The sequence below is a fragment of the Typopeltis vanoorti genome, chromosome 19, assembly GCF_054136105.1.
Source record: "Typopeltis vanoorti isolate ZY-2024b chromosome 19, IOZ_Tvanoo_1.0, whole genome shotgun sequence".
Classification (NCBI taxonomy): domain Eukaryota; kingdom Metazoa; phylum Arthropoda; class Arachnida; order Uropygi; family Thelyphonidae; genus Typopeltis; species Typopeltis vanoorti.
Window position 1 is genome coordinate 36098777 of NC_143567.1, and position 20777 is coordinate 36119553.

The 20777-nt window shown below is 35.0% G+C and overlaps 1 protein-coding gene across 1 annotated transcript in view; it reads left to right on the forward strand.

Moving 5' to 3' along the window:
- The window catches only part of BRWD3 (bromodomain and WD repeat-containing protein), a 451316-nt gene that overhangs the window by 423272 nt on the left and 7267 nt on the right, over window positions 1-20777 (forward strand). The window lies entirely within an intron of this gene.

Consider the following 20777-nt stretch of genomic DNA (forward strand, 5'->3'; position numbering starts at 1 on the left):
CTTTAAACCACACACAAAAATGTGATGGTACAACATGATTAAATGGCACTGCTAGGTTAGGCATTTCTTGTTTTTATTAGGAACCCACCAGGATGAAGAATGGCAAGTTAGCTACTGGAACAAGCTCAAACTCAACAATAAAGATGGGCACCATTATCATAAGAAAGCATCACAAGAAAATAGCTGAGATGAGCAGCAAAATTATAGAAATACTAAGTTAATGTATTTGGTACAACCAAGACAAAGTAAACTAACTGGCAAGATAAATGGCAGTTTCAAGAAGAGTGAGCCTCTTTCAAAATGTACATTGGGACTTCTATGAGACCAAAAAACACCTGAAAAAAAAGTATTTTTGAGTCATTATAAAGAAACCTGGTTCTTGTTAAGGTCCTAAACAACAGTATTCCAGGCATATAGAAATGTTTTAGGAAAATTTGGAGAAAGTACAAAGCTATTAATAATGCTAAGTACTTGCTGGATTTCTTCAGGATACGGACTAGTTGTTACTAACACCATGTTCTAGCATAAATGCACATAGTAAGAGGCACAAGGAATAAAAGTCTTAATGATTGCTATTTGTGATATCTTCAGGATAGAAAGTACACAAGAGATAAAGTTGAAACAGGAAGTGATCATCTTTTGAGTTTGAGCAAAATAAAAATGAGTTTTACATTGAGAAGGAAAACATGTATGAGAGTTTAAAAAGAATAAGTGAATTTGCATATTTTAGGGGTGAACTGTCGACTCAAATATATGGATATTTATTGAAGGAAAAATTGTGTTTGAAAACAACAACCAATCCTTAAAGACCAAATGCTAAAACATGAAGAAAACATGTTTTCTTCCGACAGCAACAAAAACCTGATTTCCAACAGGAAGGCATGTGAAGTCTGCAAGGAGAGAAAAATCTGAACATCATGTGGTTTTAAGAAGCTTAAAGAGTAGTCCTGAAAAACAAAAATGCCATCAAAAGTTCCTGGCAAGTAACTTAGCATATGCATTTGTACATTATTGAGATAGCAGTGTGGTGAATGTGATAAAAAATGTGAAATGCAAAGGTCACAGAAAATGAGAGAAGGATGATGGAGGAGTGCAAGTGAAAGAAATGTAAATGATAGGACTGTTAGTTTGTAGAAAAATAACACAAGAAGTAATACAAGATGGGGAAATGGCAAGCTGGCTGTAATGTGAGAATGAAGTTCTTACATAGTCTTCCATATGATAAATCGTGAATTTAATGAATGGAGAATTATCTGCAAGTGATACAGCAAAGAAGACTGAGAGAAGAGAGGTGAGAGTGAAAAGAAAGGAGAGTCAGAAAGCAAGAAAGGATCAGTAAAGAAATGATATTTTATGATGATTTCATGATCAGGTGTATGCTTGTGATGAAATTGTGTTTTTCAGATGCAAAGATTAAGTGTTGTGGTGCTGTCTATAAGACTGCAAAGAGGGGAAAGTGAAGGAGCTAATGGTTTTTTCAGATACAAATATTAGCTCCTTCTTGAAGTTTTGCAAGCAGATATAAAAGAGGTACTGGCTGGAAATGGGCGGGATTCTTTTGCCAAAATTTGCTCTTTTGCAATGTGCAGATTATATAGGGGGAAATAGTGTTAAGTTTTTAGATTATGAAATGAATTTAATGGATGACTTGGAGTTAAATATCTATAGAAAGTGTTGTGGAATGGAAGTGCAGAACAACGGAAATCAGGCTGTTTGGTGTGTGTGTGGGGGGGGGGGTGAACACATGTAAAGGGGAATGTTAGAATCTAAAAGATAAAGAATGCTGAAATATAGTTTCTAAGTTCTCAGATGTTGAATGGGAGATGATCATTAAAAGATGCAAGGACACCTGTTGGCTCTAGGGGATATTGCAGTTCATGTATATTAATACCAAGAAGTATTAGGAACAAGAGTGAGGAGTTCTTAAGCATTGGTCAGATCAACTATGCCAAAGATTACAGGTATTAGTGAGAATTGATTTATGGAGGAAGCTCTAGTTACAGGGATAGAATGTAAGGGATGTTGTATTTTTACTGAATAAGGGGGGAAAACAGGCAGGTATTGTAATGATAGATTAAGAGAGTTAGTGTATTCAAGGCTGTCTAGTATAGTATAGCATAAAAGTAAACAGGACAAAAGGTATAGTGAATTTTTGGTATTGGCTGAGTAGCATATGCATGAGCAATGCTCAACAAGTGCAGGACAATTGTAATTATTATGGGGAACTTCAGCCATGGAGATGTGAAAGGAAAGGGCACATAAGCAGAAGGATTTGGAATTTATGGAATTTGGCTCAAAAAAACAGCATGTGATGTTTGAGAGAGAGAGTGTGCTGAACTTGATGACAGCATAAAAGAATTTGGTTATTTGTCCATAACCAAAATAATCACTTTGCTTCCATTTCGAGACTGAGCATGAAATATTGAACTTGGAAAGTAGCTTCAATACTCAGTTAAAAAGAGGTTCCATGTTTGGTCTCTAGAGCAGCAATTTTCAATCGGTGTGCTGCGGCACATTGGTGTGCCGCAAGATTTGTGAAAACAAATTAATTGAAAGAAATAATGTCGTAATTTGTGCATTTATTTATCTCGTGTGTATAAATCAATCATAATTATGCCTGCTTTTTTTGCCAGATCATCACAAAATTAAAAAATATATTTTTAGTGTGCTGCAGAATTTTAATAATTAGTCTAGGTGTGCCATATTATGAAAAAGGTTGAAAATCACTGCTCTAGAGGATTGTTTCCAGATTGTCAAACACTTAGCCAGTCTTCAGTACTAATATGCTATAGGTATAATAGCCTTTTGTGGGTGGGGCACTGCCTTCTCCTTGATTAATTTGTACAGTAAGATATTAAGAATGATTTGAGAGCAAAATCCAGCTTTGCCTACGAGGATACAGCTGTATATTACATAGATGTAACTGAACTGCAATAAATTGATGAAGCTAGGGATTTGGAGATGAGGTAAACAGAGAGTTGAAATTCAGGGAACATATTGCAAAAACTGTCAGAATATTTCATAAGATCACTGCATGTTAAGTAACACACTGACAAGTAAAGTTAAGGATGCTATTATCCCCTCTTTATAAGGCCTGTTTTTTTATTTCTATATACATCTGGACTATTATGCACAGATTCGGTCACCTGGGTTTCTTGTGATAAAGAAGTAGCAGTGGAGAGGATCCAGAGGTGAGTGACCAAGATGGTCACATGTCTGTGAAATCATGAGACAGCAGAGAGAACAAGGACCATCCCTGGAAGTTGTGTAAGAGTGTGATTAACAAGGTCTTGTGGACTCAGTTTTTGGTTAGAGAGTGGTAAATATGTAGAATGGGTTGCCAGAGGTAGTCCTTAGCAAGGGTCCAGAAATATGACTTAATTCTACTAGATAAGAAAAATCTTATTTGCTCAAGGTATCTCCAGTCTATTTTATATAAATGTTGTTATAGGCGATTTTGTTGACAAAACAAAGTAATACATTCTTTAATTCTCACTATACATCACACATAGTTATACAGAAATAGGCTTTCCTTTAATGTGGGTTTAAAATGTATGCCACAATACAGCTCATCACAACTCATTTTGTTTGTTCTTTTGTTTATTGTTTATGATGAAAGGTGAATTTATATAAATTATCCATAAACAATAATTTAACAGGAAAGACTATTCATGAAACAAAAAAGTAGGTGGCACTCGATGTGGAGCCAGACTCACTTTTCACAAAGCACTCAGTAACATGATCCGGTCATCGATTTATTTTGGTATTTAAAAAATACAATTATCTTGTATTTTTTAAATAACAGTATTAAAAAAGAATCTGCATTAAGCTAATTCATGTTGTGAACTGTGAAACTAAATAAGCTTATGACAATACTATATTACACTATAAATTAATGATGCCAAGAAATTATATTCTTGGGCTAATCCATTAACAAGTGGCCCACTCATGAAGGTACTTCGCATGCAAACTTTGTTTGCTTACACTTGGATAAAGTGTTAATCTAAGAATATAATTTCTTGGCATCTTTAACTTATAGCATAACCAAATGAAAAACCTTCGCCATATATTGTGCACCTGCTTTGTCTTTAAATAATAGATTGTCTATTGCATATGTTGTGCGTACTGTATATATATATTTGTAGGGTTAATACTAAACTAAATGAATGCATATGACTGATTAAAAATTAATTTATTGGTAATGATAACTATAACATAATTTAAATGTATATATGATACAAAAAAACTTACTTGTTTTGCAATGAAGAATGTGCATGTTTTTTGCACACACATGAAGTGTGAAAGATTTACTGTTTTCAAGCAAAGCACCACAATGGGGGCTCATTTTTATCACTTCATGACCAAAATAAAAACCAGAAGTGTGATGTATAGTGGAGCATGCACGGAGTGAAAAGAGCACTGTAATATTGCTGTGAGAGAAATGAGGTTTTTGGAACTCGAAAGTGAATATTTATGAAATCTTTCATATAGAAAGAAAAACATTTAAAAGTTATCAATTGTTAGGTTACAACAATGATAATAGAACAACTATTGGGGGTGGGAGGATAAAACTTCAGATCCAGAAATTTTATTTCCAACTCTCTAGAAATAACACTTCTTTAATAAATTCGTTGGCAGCTGCCTGTGATCAAATAACTTGATTAGAGATGATGTTTTAAAATGACGTGTAAATTATGTGAAAAAAAAATAATAATAATACATTTTGAATGCATTTAGAACAAGGCTGAAAATTCACTTGCCATTTGTGTCTGTTAACTCGCCTGTGGCAAGTTGAATTTCTGGAGGCCTAGTCATGAGTGTTTTCTATCAGTGGAAAGTTTAAGAGAAGTATGATAGGCATTATGTAAATAATGATTAACATGGGTCTCCTGTGATGAGTCATCTGAATCCATGGAAATGTTCATTGAATTATAATAATAAGCTGATGCAACAACAGAAAATACGTTAACCATTAGCCGTGATAAGAAGGCTGTAGCTCCACTGAAAAATCTGTGTGCATGTGTGTGTGTGTGTGTGTGTGCACATGCACACACACGCACTGCATAAAAAATAATAATATGAATCAAGGAAGAAAAGAGGATTTTTCAGAATAATGGTTGTATCCTGAATTGCTGAGTTTTTATCAAATTTGTGTGATTTTATTCATTCCTGAATCAAATATTATGAAACAAGATATGTAAGCGCATTTATTGAGCAGCTCAGTTGATCTTAATTAAATATTACTAAAAACAAAATCACGTTGATCAGAAATTTGTAATTTAAATGATTATTATATTAGATCATCCTGTATAAAAATCTGATTGATTGTAGTATTTTACATCTGTTTGCAAACTTGATTTTTTTAGTGTCCAAGGATATGAAAAAGAAAAAAGTCATCCGTCGAGAACATAAGGAGAAAAGGGAACAGATTTCTCGAAAATGTAAACTCCCATTGAGACCAGTGAGAAAAATGCTCCACAAAAACAAAACAGGTGAATTAAATTCAGCTCTCCTCCAAATGAGTTATGTAAATATTCCTGTACAATAGAAATGTGTTGGATATTTCAGAGAGTTGATTTTTCTGTCTGTGATTTAAAATGCCTCCCAAATGTTATGTAAGAGCTAGAATTGCTAAATTTGATATACGTTGATAATGTTCTGTTATTTATTTTAAGGTTAAGGGTTTAGCAAGATCTGAACAGTGTTACTGGATATTGTTATCGCAGTGAATGAGTTTAAAAGAAGTTCAAAGTACGAATTATCCATTAGGTGAATAATGGTTAACATGGTCTCCAGTGATGAGTCTTCTAAGTCCATGAAAACATAATATTTATAAAATTATAATAATAAAATGACACAACAACAACAGAAAATATGTTAAACATTGGTTATGATCGGGGTTGCTTAAGAGTCAAAGTCAAATAACTGAGAAGAGATCTCCACAACACCTTTAAGGAATGTGGAGAACCAAGTGGAACTTCTAACCTAATGTCCAATTCTCACCTTCACATGGTGCACCCCATTAGTAGGTATCCACTAAGTAATGAATTAACAAGAATGGACCGGCAATTTGGGACTTAGCCAAGCAAATTGCACTGTCTATTGACTTAAACCACAAATATATATGATGGTACAATATAAGAGATTTCATTTAACCAGGCAATGCCCCAACTGGGGCATTGCCTGGTTAAACAAGGCCCCCACTGTTATTATTATGGAGCTAGGGCAAACTGTAAAAAGTCAGCTACTGAAACAAACAGCATCTGGTAGAAGAAGAACTTGAGCCATCAGAAGAATTTAAGATAGGAACCATTAGTATTAAGGAGTATTAATGGAAAGGAAATCATTCTTGCAGAAGAACTAGAAAAGTGCCATGTGGACATAATTGGCAACTGAGACAAAGAAAATAAAAAACAGGTGAGAACTTACTGAATAATAAGCATAGGATGTTATATTCGAGTAATAATGATCAAGGAAAGATAGGAGTAGTGATAGCATTCAACACCAAACATGAAAATAAACTTCTTGATTTGAAGGCAGTTTCAAGTAGAGTGGTGTGGGGCATACTTCAAAATGGTGAAATGGACAATGAAACTTATTTGTGCCTACAATCCTACAGAAGATTTTACTAAGGAAGAAATAGAGGAATTTTTTGAGTTGTTAGAGCAGGAGCAGCTGACATAAAGAAAATGGAAAAAGTGATTCTTGCTGGAGATCTAAACCTCAGAGTAGGAAGTGAATCCCATCAGATATATAGGAGCATTTTGAAAAATTTGGAGAAAAGGACAAGGCTAATAATAATAATAATAATGGTATCTGCTGGACTTCTGCTCAGGACATGGACCAGTCATTACTAACACCATATTCCAACATAAAGATGTACAAATTCATGTAGAGAGAAGACACCTAGAAATAAGAAAAGTCTTATTAACTATGTCATTGTTGATAGTGATTTATTCATACTTACTCAAGATAATCCTCTGTACAAGAGTGTACAGAGGATTTGAAATTGAAAGTGACCATCATTTAGTTAGGCTAAAAATGAATATCACATTGAAAATAACAGTATGTAAGAAAGTCTCATAAAGAATTAAAGCAGAGCAGCTTTTATGGGTAAACTGTAGACTCGACTATACAAACCTTGGAGTCTCAGTGGCAAACTCTGAAGAAAACATTGATTGACTCAGCTGGGGAGATATGTGATTTCAAATACTCATTCAGATAGCTCGTCCATTCCATTAAGAATCAACTTCATTCTCTTGCACATCCTTGAGTGTGCCTGCAAGTTTAGCCTACTTTGGACAGATTGGTAGATTGGTTAACATCCTCCTTGAAGAACATAAAACTTCATCTATATGATAAGTTGGGACTGGCAGCCATGCTCTGGATGTTCCTTCGCACAGGATTAAATGGAAGAAGACATTTGTGCTGCATAGAAGTTGCTATAGGTCTGAGAGGCTATATAGAATCAGCTTTGGCTATGAAGTACTCTCCCAACCTCAGTAAGTATAGTTGCATTAGTTTGCCAGAGATCTGGAAGACAGTCAATCTGAGACCCAAATATAGCCTGACTTCTTCAAATTACCTTTATAGTTTTTGTCCACTAAAAGGCACATTGTTAGTTCTATGTTTTATGCTAGCTAGATAATTTTTGGTGTCGCATATTTCTAAGTCACGTGTATCACAAGTTTATATTGGTAAATATTGTTACATGTTTGTTTATATTCAAGTTTGGTAGCTCAGAATTTGGTAGAAAATGTCAGACATTTTCCAAGATGTGAAAAGATTTTCTAAGGTGAAATACATAAAATCTCATTGCAAATCAACCTTATGTGATGAGAATTTTTCAACCAACTTTGTTGATTGGGAACATTAACTTTGAACCCAGTTAACAGCAATTATGTTTGATTTAAAAAATAATTAAAAAAATCCATATTTCTCACTAATTTTGCAAAAATGTATTTGTACAAAATTATATTTTGTTAATAGCAAAAAAAAAAAAAAATACAGTTTATTTTATTTTTCCCCTTATATATAAGTACATAATATCCTTGATTTCACCTCTTGGCCTGCAAAGCATAAAATGTTTACTATCCAGTCCTTCTCAGAAAAAGTTTGCTGACACCTACTCTAAACCATTACTGACAGTCATTCTACATATTTGCAATCCTAACAAAAAAAACCTGAGCTGTAAAAGAAGGTATTTATTATTATACCTTCTTTTAGAGCTTAGTTCAGCCAAGAAATAAATTCCTGCTTCCTACTATTTTATGTACTGTATTTACTTGAATATAATTCACACTTTTTTTCCCCAAAGTTCAAAAACTCGTGGTGTGAGATATATGCAGTGATTTTGGAAACTAAAGTTTTCGGTAAAAAATTAAATTGACATTCATAATTTAATTTTCACTATTCATTATAATTCATAATTGCTCACATCATTTATAAAATGAATGCATTTAAATTTTAAATATCAACGTTATTTATACCATGGGGCTCACCTTCATCACACAATATATTTGAATCTTTAGCAACAGTGCTTCTGTAATTAAATTAAAATTACAGTTTCATTATTGCTTGTCCTTTTATTATTTTGGAATCATAAGATCACCATGATTTACAAATACTGAAAATGGGTATGACTTACCAAGAATCTACTATAGGGGTGTTTAAGGGTCAAAGCTGTATAACTGAGAGGAGACCTCCACATAGCCTTTAAAGGAATGCGGAGAACCAACCAGGGTTTCTGACCTAATGTCCAATCCTCACCTTCTCGTGGTGCACCCTGTTGGGTATCTACCTGGATACTGTTGGTTTGTCCTTTCATAGTAGTAATAGTACATCCTGTCTTTTGATCCGCCATCTTGTTTTAACGTTGTTCTTATTAAGGTTAATTAATTGTATGTTGATTACTAAGCCAAATATAGGGAAATTTTTATTATACTGTGCCACCCTATATTCATATTAGTCTATGCAAAATAGTGGAATCAAATATTAATTAACTTTAGCAGTCTAATTTTTATATATATAGGCCGAGTTTAACATCAACATTTAAGGTTCCTGTTAGGTCCGATAATTTTATGAACGGTGCAGTGAAAAAGAATCAGGCTAACAACAAATTGAAAACGATAAAACAAAACATTTAATGCAAGGTTATATAATATAAACATAAGCATACTTTTGATACAAGATAATGCAAAAATAACTCAGTTCAACAACTCATAACATTCACTCAACTCTTGGTATCAAACTTTGAGTCTTTAAAATCTGATTTCTCCCTAACAAACAAAGATAGTTCTAAAGTTCAATATCACTGAAATTCACAGCAATTGTATTCTCTAATTATCCTTTAGTCAGAAATCACATAGTTCAGTCAAGAGGTAGTTATCATTTTAAGGGGGGGGAGACTATTAATCTTCTAGCTTCGGTTAATTTCAGCATAAGCACCACAGTTAATGTTAGGATTTAACAGGAGGAGTTAATTCTTATAACTTCACTCTAAAATGCTATAAAGTACAACTGTTCTTACCGGAATAAATCCTTACACATATTATTCATTGAGGCACACTTAAAACTTTAGTTAACTATCACACTGGAGCTACACATTTCAAAAGTAATCTTCTTTAAAATAACTTAATCATTAATCTCAGCACATCACAAATGCAGACACACATTTGCACTAGAAAATTCACTTATTCCTCATATACTACTTTGCAATAGAATCAGCTTTCCACTAATCTTCCTTGGAGGCTCTGGAATTCATCATAAACTTCAGAATTCCATATCTATATTCTGAGTAGTTAATTTATATCTCGATCCTTCATAATTTAATTACAGCACTTAATTCTTATTACTACAGCCTCTTACTTAACTCCGTGCTGCCAATAAACAATTTCCTCATCTCTATTGTACTGTGCTGAGTGTACCAACTGCACTCAGTCCCTAGTTCTCCAGTTCTAGTGCTGACTGCTTGACTCTCCGACTCCTCTCTTGTTTACTATAGCTTTCTGTTTATATACTTTCACTCCTTTTGCCCGCCAAAACTTGTTCTCACCATCTAGCTTATATCGATTCCATCTCATATCCATAGCGCACGCGCTACCACGCTCATGCTTTCTACTTTTAAATCTGTCTCCATGACAACAATTAGAGCAGTACATAAGCATTACATAACATTTTACCTTTACATACAGAAATAAAAGAAAAGGATACTTTTCAATTCAAATAATATACAAATAAATAAGATGAACACAAATTCTTCTACTATTAATATAGGAATAAATAAAATAATCTGAACGTTAGACTATTACACTTTTTTTACATATAATCTTAGTCAAGTAGCTTTATTTTATCCTCCTACATGTTTCGCCAATTTTTTCTATTGGCATCCTCAGGGAATACAAACTAGTAAGCTAAAACGAAGGTTACAGACTAGGTTATAACTGATGGTTCTAATTCATACAAAAAATTGATATTGTGCGTGACAATGTGCGTGTCTCGTTAACGTGATTTATTCGTTATGGTTCATGACATAATTGTTATGAAAGTTCATTTCTTTGATGTTTAATGATCTGATAAATGTTTTCCAAATTTCTGGTAAAATTAGACCTTGATTCTTGTTTAGGTTTTCAGTTTTACGGGCGACTGTAGCTGCTTCTTTAAAGGTTCTTGAATGGTAGTTATCTTCTATGTATGGCATAAGGCTCTTATCCCACTCAATGTGATGGTTAGTAGAGGCAAAGTGGCACGAAAGGCCTGAAATGTCTTGTCTGTTATTTCCGACATATCCTATGTGTTCTTTCTTTCTCGTTTCAAAGCTTCTAGAGGTCTGACCTACGTAACTAATACCACATGAGCAAGGTATATTATATACTCCAGAGTACTTGTAGAATGGGTGAGGATCTTTTGGTGATCTTAAAAATTTCCGAATAGTGTTGATTGGTTCGAATGCCACTCTGATCTTATGTGGTTTTAAAAGGTTAGCTAATTTTTTGAAAAGGTTTCTGACAAAAGGAATCATAATTGTACTGATGTATCATCACGTTGTCGATGTGGTATATCAGTAAAGAGAATCTTGTTGTAGAGTCTTTTGGGGTAACCATTTAAAGAAAGTTCTCTGGATATTGTGGTTAATTCCATTAGTAGGTCATCCTTGTCTGTCGTATACTGTATAGCTCTTTTCTTGCGACTATGGATAATGCTAAGTTTCTGAGCTGAGTTGAAATGGAGGTAACGTCCAGTATTTGTAGGTTTTCTGTATACAGATAGGTTGATACTATTATTGGTTTGTTTCTTTATTAAAATGTCAAGGAATGGCAGTTTTTTATCTTTTTCCATTTCTAATGTGAATTTGATGGTATTGTGGAAACTATTGATTTGGTTGAGGTAATTCATTAGTTCTTCTTTCGTATGATCCCAAATGATAAAGATGTCATCTACATATCTGTACCAAATTTTCGGTTTTGGAATGATCTGGGTTAAGATTTTTTTCTCTAGATCTTCCATGAATAAGTCAGCACAAGGAGGTGAGAGGGGGCTACCCATAGTTTTGGGATCATACAAAAGAAGAACTAATGAATTACCTCAACAAAATCAATAGTTTTCACAATACCATCAAATTCACATTAGAAATGGAAAAAGATAAAAAACTGCCATTCCTTGAAATTTTAATAAAGAAACAAACCAATAATAGTATCAACCTATCTGTATACAAAAAAACCTACAAATACTGGACGTTACATCCATTTCAACTCAGCTCAGAAACTTAGCATTATCCATAGTCTCAAGAAAATGAGCTATACAGTATACGACAGACAAGAATGACCTACTAACGGAATTAACCACAGTATCCAGAGAACTTTCTTTAAATGGTTACCCAAAAAGACTCTACAACAAGATTCTCTTTACTGATATACCACATCGACAACGTGATGACGTCCAATACATCAGTACAATTACGATTCCTTTTGTCAGCAACCTTTTCAAAAAATTAGCTAACCTTTTAAAACCACACAAGATCAGAGTGGCATTCGAACCAATCGACACTATTCGGAAATTTTTAATATCACCAAAAGATCCTCACCCATTCTACAAGTACTCTGGAGTATATAATATACCTTGCTCATGTGGTATTAGTTATCGTAGGTCAGACCTCTAAAAGCTTTGAAACGAGAAAGAAAGAGCACATAGGATATGTCAGAAATAACAGACAAGACATTTCAGGCCTTTCATGCCACTTTGCCTCTACTAACCATCACATTGAGTGGGATAAGAGCCTTATGCCATACATGTGGTATTAGTTACGTAGGTCAGACCTCTAGAAGCTTTGACACGAGAAAGAAAGAACACATAGGATATGTCAGAAATAACAGACAAGACATTTCAGCCCTTTCATGCCACTTTGCCTCTACTAACCATCACATTGAGTGGGATAAGAGCCTTATGCCATACATAGAAGATAACTACCATTCAAGAACCTTTAAAGAAGCAGCTACAGTCGCCCGTAAAACTGAAAACCTAAACAAGAATCAAGGACTAATTTTACCAGAAATTTGGAAAACATTTATCAGATCATTAAACATCAAAGAAATGAACTTTCATAACAATTACGTCATGAACCATAACAAATAAATCACGTTAACGAGACATGCCCATTGTCATGCACAATACCAATTTTTGGTATGAATTAGAACCATCAGTTATAACCTAGTCTGTAACCTTCATTTTAGCTTACTAGTTTGTATTCCCTGAGGATGCCAATAGAAAAAATTGGCGACACATGTAGGAGGATAAAATAAAGCTACTAGACAAAGATTATATGTAAAAAAAGTGTAATAGTCTTATGAATAATTGTCAAGAAAAAATTCAACATAATCTGAACGTTATTTTCATAGTCTTTTCCATTATTAATACATATAATAGATTTAAAAAAAACAAAGGTAATTATATGAATAATAGTTTATAACAAGAGATTTACATTAAATAATATCTACAAATGTAGCCTTTGATATGATGGATTATGTTGGATTCTGGAGGAAGTATTAATAATTTTAATTTCTCTTCATTCAGAATCCAACAATACCGAACGAACGAGGATGGGCTGGCAATTTGGGATTTAGCTGACCAAATTGTATTCTTATTGGCTTAAACCAATATACAAAATGATGGTACAACATGACAATATTTCATGCCAGCTGGGGCGTCGCCCGGTTAAACAAGGCCCCCATTGTTTTTGCCAGGGAACCAGGCGAACAGCGAAAAGTCAGCTACTGGAACAAATCTGAAAGCACACCCCACCTCAACATCACCAGAATTAAAGATCGGTACTATCAACATTCAACATAAGAAGCCTGAATGGCAAAGAAATGGAGCTAAGTGAAGAATTAGATAAGTACCAGATCGACATAATACGGGTGACTGAAATTAAAAGACAAAAACTGGTGAGATCTTTCTGAGCAATAAATACAAAATGTTATCTTCAGGAAATGACAATCAAGGAAAAGAAGAAGTAGCCATAGTATTCAACACAAAATACGGGGCTAATCTTCTTGAATGGCAGGCAGTCTCAAGTAGAGTGATGTGGGATAATATCAGAATGGGGAATTGAACAATCAGATTTATTTGTGCCTATGGTACCACAGAAGGTCTAATAAGGTAGAAGTGGAGGAATTTTTTGATGCTTTAGAAAAAGCAACTGACACAATGAAAAGGGAAAGTTGGTCCTTGTTGATCTAAATAGCAGAGTAGGAAATGATTGTCAGACATACAAAAATATTTTGGGAAATTTGGAGAAAAGAGCAAAGCTAATAATAATAGCAAATACCTGTTGGATTTCTGCTAAGGACATGGACTGGTTATTATTAACACCATGTTCCAACATAAAAATGTGCACAAATTCACATGGAGAGAAGAAGCAAGGAATAAGAAAAGTCTCATTGACTATGTTGTTGTTGATAGTGATGTTTTCTCCCTGGTGCAGGACACCAAAGTGTACAGAGGATTTGAAATTGAAGTGATCACTATTTAGTCTCTTGAGCAGGATAAAATTGAATTTCATATTGAAAAGAATGACATGTAAGAAAGTTTTAAAGCGAATAAAAGTTGAGCAGCTCTCAGATGTGAACTGTAGACTAAAATACACAAAGATTATTGAAGAAAAAATGAAAAAGTTTTAGAACAGGAACCAAACCTTAGAGATTCAGTGGCAAGCCTTGAAGAAACCCCTGATTGATTCAGCCAGGGAGGCATGTGGTGAGGTTGTCTGCAAGGATAGAAATATCAGAACTCCATAGTGGACACAGGAAGTCAAAGAGGCAGTGAAGGAAAAGAAGAAAGTATATCAAAAGTTCCTGGCAAATAAGTCAGCTTTTGCTCTTAGAGAATACAAAGACAAATGTAAGAAAGCAAAACACTGTGTAAAACTAGCTAAAAAAAGTAATGGGAGGACTTTAGCAAGAATATAGAAAATAAATATCAAGAAAGTGGCAAAATATTCTGGAGGTTGTTGAAGAAGCTTAAGAATGGAGGAAAGTGTGTTATAAAAGGAATTAGAAATGATAAAGGTGACATGAAAACGGGAGAAAAAGATATCCTTGAAGTATGGAGTAATTACTTTGAAAATCTGCTAAATGAAACAAGCAGTGATGACAGCACAGTGGTAAAAAACACTGACCAGGCATTCAGTCAGGAATACATATCCATACTTGAAGTAGAAAAAGCCATCAAAGGCTTGAAATGTGGAAAGGCAGCAGGAGTAGATGATATTCGACCAGAAATGCTGAAGTATGGTGGTATAAAAGTCTTACAGTGGCTGCACTGCATAGTTCAGAAAGCCTGGACAGAGGGACGAATTCCCGATGATTGGAATAGAGCTCTCATAGTACCCATATTATAAAAAGGGAAATAAAACTGCATGTGAGAATTACAGAGTTATTTCCCTACTGAGTGTTCCTGGCAAGATCTATGCAAGTATACTTGAGAAACGGTTGAGAAGAATTGTGGAAGAAAAGCTTGGTGAAGAACAAGCTGGATTCAGGCCAAATAGAGGTTGTCAGGATCAGATCTTTACTTTACGACAAATAGTTGAGAAAGCATGAGAATATAACAAAGAACTGTATTTAAGTTTTGTCGATCTGGAAAAGGCATATGACATGGTGCCAAGAGAGAAGCTATTCAATACGCTACAGTTATATGGTATCAGTGGGGTATTATATCAAGAAATACTTACTCTTTATTTGAGTTGTAAGTCAGCAGTTAGAATTGAAGGAAGTACAGGAAGATGGTTAATGTTAAATCTGGTGTGAGACAAGGATGTACATTATCCCCTCTGTTATTCATTATCTATATGGATCACATGAAAGAAATTGGTATTAAACATTATATCAGAATTGGTGATGTTAATGTCAGCTCTTTGCTTTATGCGGACGATGTTATACTTCTAAATAAATCCGCAAAAAATTTGCAAGATTCCCTGACTAAATTGAATAACTGTTGTAATAGATATGGTATGAAGGTCAGCATTAAAAAGACAAAGACAATGAAAATAGGAAAATTGTTGAAAATATCAACTGTGTTGTGAATAGGGAACCTGTGGAACAAGTAAAACATTTCAGCTATTTAGGCATGATTTTTAGTGAAGATGGTAAATTAAATATAGAAATGGACAACAGAATCAACAAAGCTGGTATGGTAGGAAGTCAATTGAATAAATTCAAATGGAATAAATGAGAAATTAGTCAGAACACTAAATTAGCTGTATACAAGACAGTGTTCAGTTTTAACTTATCAGTTTTAACTTATGGATCTGAGAGCTGGGTCAGAAGTTAAACACTTGACCAAAGGCTAGAGACCGCAGATATAAGAGTCCTGAGAAAGATTAGTGGCATGAACAGTTAAAGTTTTAAACTTTTTTGTCTGAAAATATGTGAAAATTTTTAATTTTTTTTTTTTTTTTTTTTTTTTGGGGGGGGGGGTTGCTTAAGGGTTAAAGCTGTATAACTGAGAGGAGACCTTCACATAGCCTTTAAAGGAATGCAGAGAACCGACCAGGGCTTCTGACCTAATGTCCAATCCTCACCTTCTCGTGGTGCACCCTGTTGGGTATCTACTTGGATACTGAACAGACGAGGATGGGCTGGCAATTTGGGATTTAGCCGACCAAATTGTATTCTTATTGGTTAAACCAAAATATAGAATGATGGTACAACATGACAAAATTTCATGCCAGCTGGGGTGTCGCCCGGTTAAACAAGGCCCCCGTTGTTTTCGCCAGGGAACCAGGGCGAACAGCGAAAAGTCAGCTACTGGAACAAATCTGAAAATAAACCCCAAATCAACATCACCAGAGTTAAAGATCGGTACTATCAATGTAAGAAGCCTGAATGGCAAAGAAATGGAGCTAGCTGAGGAATTAGATAAGTACCAGATCGACATAATAGGGGTGACTGAAACAAAAAAGACCAAAACTGGTGAGATCTTTCTGAGCAATAAATACAGAATGTTATATTCAGGCAATGACAATCAAGGAAAAGAAGGAGTAGCCATAGTATTCAACACAAAATACGAGGCTAATCTTCTTGAATGGCAGTCAGTCTCAAGTAGAGTAATGTGGGCAAATATGAGAATGGGGAACTGGACAATGAGACTTATTTGTGCCTACTGTCCCACAGAAGGTTCTACTAAGGTAGAAGTGGAGGAATTTTTTGAGGCTTTAGAAAAAGGAACTGACACAATGAAAAATGAAAAGTTGGTCCTTGTTGGGGATCTAAATAGCAGAGTAGGAAATGATTGTCAGACATACAAAAATATTTTGTGAAATTTGGAGAAAAGAGCAAAGCTAATAATAATGGCAAATATCTTGGATTTCTGCTCAGGACATGGACTGATTATTGCTAACACCATGTTCCAACATAAAAACGTGCACAAATTCACATGGAGAGCAGAGGCTAGGAATAAGAAAAGTCTCATTGACTATGTTATTGTTGATAGTGATGTTTTCTCCCTGGTGCAGGACACCAGAGTGTACAGAGGATTTGAAATTGGAAGTGATCACTATTTAGTCTTGAGCAGGATAAAATTGAATTTCATATTGAAAAGAATAACATGTAAGAAAGTTTTAAAGCGAATAAAAGTTGAGCAGCTCTCAGATGTGAGCTGTAGACTAAAATACACAAAGATTATTGAAGGAAAAATGAAAGAGTTTGAGAACAGGAATCAAACCTTGGAGATTCAGTGGCAAACTCTGAAGAAAACATTGATTGATTCTGCCAGAGAGGCATGTGGTGAGGTTGTTTGTAAGGATAAAAAAATCAGAACTCCCTGGTGGACACAGGAGGTTAAAGAGGCAGTGAAGGAAAAGAAGAAAGCATAGCAAAAGTTCCTGTCAAATAAGTCAGCTTGTGCTCTTAGAGAATATAGAGACAAATGCAAGAATGCTAAACACTGTGTAAAACTAGCTAAACAAAAGTCATGGGAGGACTTTGGCAAGAATATAGAAAATAAATATCAAGAAGGTGGCAAAATATTCTGGAGGTTGTTGAAGAAGCTTAAGAATGGAGGAAAGAGTGCTGTAAAAGGAATTAGAGATGATAAAGGTGACATGAAAACGGGAGAAAAAGATATCCTTGAAGTATGGAGTAATTACTTCGAAAAACTGCTAAATGAAACAAGCAGTGATGACAGCACAGTGATAAAAAACACTGACCAGGCATGCAGTCAGGAATACATATCCATACTTGAAGTAGAAAAAGCTATCAAAGGCTTGAAATGTGGAAAGGCAGCAGGAGTAGATGATATTCGACCAGAAATGCTGAAGTATGGTGGTATAAGAGTCTTATAGTGGCTGCACTGCATAGTTCAGAAAGCCTGGGCAGAGGGACGAATTTCCGATGATTGGAGTAGAGCTCTCATAGTACCCATATATAAAAAGGGAAATAAAACTGCATGTGAGAATCACAGAGGTATTTCCCTACTGAGTATTCCTGGCAAGTTCTCAACCGTTTCTGCAAGTATACTTGAGAAACGGTTGAGAAAAATTGTGGAAGAAAAGCTTGGTGAAGAACAAGCTGGATTCAGGCCAAATAGAGGCTGTCAGGGTCAGATCTTCACTTTACGACAAATAGTCGAGAAAGCATAGGAATATAACAAAGATCTGTATTTAAGTTTTGTCGATCTGGAAAAGGCATATGACAAGGTCCCAAGAGAGAAGCTATTCAATACGCTGCAGTTATATGGTGTCAATGGGACGTTATATCAAGCAATACTTAGTCTTTATATGAGTTGTAAGTCAGCAGTTAGAATTGAAGGAAGTACAGGAAGATGGTTTAATGTTAAATCTGGTGTGAGACAAGGATGTACATTATCCCCTCTGTTATTCATTATCTATATGGATCACATTATGAAGAAAACTGGTATTAAACATATCAAAATTGGAGATGTTAATATCAGCTCTTTGCTTTATGCAGACGATGTTATACTTCTAAATAAATCCGCTACAAGTCTGCAAGATTCTCTGACTAAATTGAATAGCTCTTGTAATAGATATGGTATGAAGGTCAGCAATAAAAAGACAAAGACAATGAAAATAGGCAGAATCATTGAAAATGTCAACTGTGTTGTGAATGGAGAACCTGTGGAACAAGTAAAACATTTCAGCTATTTAGGCACGATTTTTACTGAAGATGGTAAATTAAATATAGAAATGGACAACAGAATCAGCAAAGCTGGTATGGTGGGAAGTCAATTGAATAAATTCATATGGAATAAGAGAGAAATTAGTCAGAACACTAAATTAGCTGTATACAAGACAGTGTTCAAACCAGTTTTAACTTATGGATATGAGAGCTGGGTCAGAAGTAAAACACTTGACCAAAGACTAGAGACTGCAGATATGAGAGTCCTGAGAAAGATTATAGGCGTGAACAGATGGCATCAATGGCAATATCATATTAAAAACGAGGATATTAGGAAAGAACTTGACATTGTCAGCATCCAGGAATGCATTAGCAGAGCTAATCTCAGGTGGTATGGTCACTTAAACAGAATGGGCGAGGAAAGATTAGCAAAACAAGTGTTCTCTGCCAGGTTGGCAGGAAAATGACCGAGAGGAAGACCAAGATATAGGTGGATTGATACGGTACAAAGTGGTTTAGACGAGAGAAATATAAGATCTGATAATATTGGAGTGTTGACAAGTAACAGACTGATTTGGAGGAAAATTGTAGATAGGAAATTAATGATGATGTAATTTTTTTCATATAGTACTATCATATCCTGTACACCCCTTGAGGGTACATGCAGGAATTTGATGATGATGATGATGATTTTTTTTTTGTAAAGTAAAATCAGGGGTGTGAGTTATATTCGAGTGAATATTGTAAACCCCCCCCCCCCAAAAAAAATTAAATAAAATAATAATTTATAAACTTCAGTTTAATGATTCTTCTTCCCAAAATTGAGAAAGATGGAAAAAAGTCATTTTTTGCTAAGGTTTGTTCATACAGTTATTGGTAAACAGAAAAATATTGACCTTGGTAAACCATTGATAGGCTATGTAACTGACATGGTTTTGTAATTATAAAAAACTATTTCTTTTTAAGATCATCATTCCAGGAAATGATTATCCAAAAGCTTATTCAGAATATTGACTTGGCTCTGTGTAGAATAACAGTTATATATAAGTTGAATGATCCTGTAGCATTATGGAAAGCCTATTCCTTGGACAGCATCAACTTTTACCCTTGTCTTATATTTAACTAAAATGTGTGTGCAGCTTCAAATTTGATCCTGTTATTTCAAAGGAATATTCTGCAATCATTTATCAATACTTTATCAATATGGTTTAAGACGATACAGAATACATGATGGTAAATATATGAAATATCTCATCATTTGGGCATTACCTGATTAATTTTAATGAAATTCATCTACCACCTAAGTTTCCAGGGTATTCTTGAAGAGTATAGCATTCAAAGCATGATCATAAAAATACTCAGCGACGCATGCATGACAGTGCAAAAATACTCAAGCTTGCATTCAAGTTCCTGATTATGCCTATGGATAGCTAGGGCTGCCTAGTTTTGTTATAGCCTTTGTTAGAGCAGCTTCCTACTGGATGTTTTGTAGCTTCTTGCAGCCAAATTTATTTAAATTACAAGTGTTCTACAGAGCATTTGCTGATTTCCAGAATAGTCCTTCACTAAAGCAGACTTCTTCTTCTGCAGCCTCTCCCATTTAAGTGGGGTCACTGTGGATGATGAGTCTCCTCTACATCTTCCTGTCTTGGGCTGTCACCATATCCAAGTTCTTCATCCTCAAGTCCTCTTCTACCAGCTCCCTCCATCTCTTCTTTGGCCGCCCACGCTTCCTCCTTCGTTGCACATCCATCTGCATGACCCTTCTTCCCACATATTCGTCCTCCCTCCTCATCACATTACCAAACCATCTCAACCTTGCCTCCTGTGTCTTCGTTCCTAAGTTCGTAACTTTCACTGTTCCCTTCACATTGTCATTTCTCAAACGATCCTTTCTGGTCACACCGCACATCCACCTAAACATTCTCATCTCTGCTACTTCCATCCTGCTGATGTTATTTTTCCTCAGGGCCACAGTTTCCATAGCATACATCATAGCTGGCCTCACTACTGTCCTATAGATTTTGCCTTTCAGATTGATCGGCACCCTCTTATCGCATAAAACTCCAGCAATCTCCCTCCAGTTCCTCCAACCCGCTTCCTTCTCAGCTCCTCCATCTTCTTCTACTGTTGAACCTAAGTATCTAA